Genomic DNA, 1942 nt, shown 5'->3' on the forward strand with positions numbered 1-1942 from the left:
GGGCGAGGCGCAAGGTGCAGGGAGGCGGTCGGCGCGGTCTGGGGCTCTGGCCGCGGGCTCCCGGCGAGTCACTGACAAAGCCAGCGGCGCGGGGCTCCAGGGAGACGTAACCTCACCCCTCCGGCGCCCTTCACTTGCACCCGCCTGGCCTCAGGGACCCAGGCCAAGAGCCTCCGCAGGAGAGGGAGGGAGGGAGGGAGCGAGGGCGTGGGGGAGGAGACAGGGAGCCCGCCAGCCTGAGAAATAGGGGGAAGGCACTCCTTGACGACACACCCGGGGCCCAACAGGCAGACACCCAGACTCACACCTAAGGGTCCGGAGTAAAAGGAGGCTCAGGGAAGGGAAAGCAAAGACTCTACGTTGTAGACTGGCTGACCTACAGGCTGAAGATGACCAGCTCATCTTTTTAAGCAGCTGAATTTGAATACATTCAGCGTCACAGCAGGCGACACAGCTCTATCCAGTTGGCCATCCAACCCTACCGAGGTGCCCAAAGACTTATTACTTCCTCTTGACTTTAAGGATTAGCTTCCCCTGCCCCATCCTCCTTCTTCTAAGACTTTGAACATTGAGCCCCACTGATTTCCTCAACAGGTGGGCAGGGAACAGGGTGCTCAGTTTGGGGCCGAACCCTTCACACACTGCACAGGGGGCCTCTGGAGACTGGAGTGGAGTGTAGACAGGCAGTGGGCACCACCCGGTCAGGGCCTGCCCCGGTGCCCTCCACTTTCTCCCAAGTGTGGAAACAAGGAGTCCTTCTCCGCTCCACTTTCCCACCTACAGGAAAGAGAGAAGCAGGTAGATCTAACTAGTGTAGACAGCCCAGGTGGTTACTGGGATGGAAAGGAGAGAGAGGGATCCACTTTGGGAACCGGGGTGAGGATAGCAATCGTACCAGTATCTGGGCAATTTATGAAAGATGGTACGGACCAGAACTGGGGCTCCGAACCCAGATAGAGCTGGGAAGTCATCACATCTGACTTGAATGACCTCAGGAAAATTCCCTCACCTGAGCTCCGAGTTTTTCATCCAAAAAAGGTGGAATAATGAGACCCTGCCTTACAGGGATGTTGTAAAGACTATGAGACTGCATGTCAAGCCACGTGATTCTAAGGGCTCAATAAATGTTAGCTATTACTAGAACGATATTTCCCCCAAATATAGTCATTATACAGTATCTCAAACCCAATATCCATTGTTGCAAATATTTCATGAAAAATCCAGATAGTCTCAGCTGGCAGGGTCACAAAGAAGTGCAAATAATTTTAGTGTGTACAGCCTCAAAAAAAGTTGCTCACACCATCATACGGAGAAATGAGATGAGAAAGTATTGCTCATCTGAGTGGCTTTCTCAGAGCATGACGTGGTTACCTGGGATGTTCTCACTCATTTCGTGGGCCACGGTGATTTGAATATCTACCTCCCTCACTGGACTGAAAACTCCCTGAGACAGGGAGCTGTCTCGCTCATCTTTGTGTCAGCCCTTGGTACAGTATCTGGTGCTGTGCTTAGCATAGCTTGCTGGGTGAACATATAAAGATGAAACATCACTTATATGTGGAATCTAAAAAAAAGATACAGATGAACTTATTTACAAAACAGAACTAGACTCACAGATACAGAAAACAAACTTATGGTTCCCAAAGGGGATAGCAGGGGTGGGGTGGGGAGAGAGAGATAAATTAGGAGTTTGGGATTAACATATACATACTACTATATATAAAAGAGATAAATAACAAGGACCTACTGTATAGCACAGGGAACTATATTTGATATCATGTAATAGCCTATAATGGATACCGAAAAGGGATATCTATCTATCTACATATCTATCTGAATCACTTTGCTGTAAACCTGAAACACGGTAAATTAACTGTACTTCAATTTTTTTAAATGATTTTAAAAATGATGAAACAGTACAACAGTACCTTTGCCACCATGC

Source organism: Delphinapterus leucas, chromosome 14 (genome assembly GCF_059928025.1).
Source record: "Delphinapterus leucas isolate spDelLeu-1000000601 "Yukka" chromosome 14, BTC_Dleu_Yukka2, whole genome shotgun sequence".
Classification (NCBI taxonomy): Eukaryota; Metazoa; Chordata; class Mammalia; order Artiodactyla; family Monodontidae; genus Delphinapterus; species Delphinapterus leucas.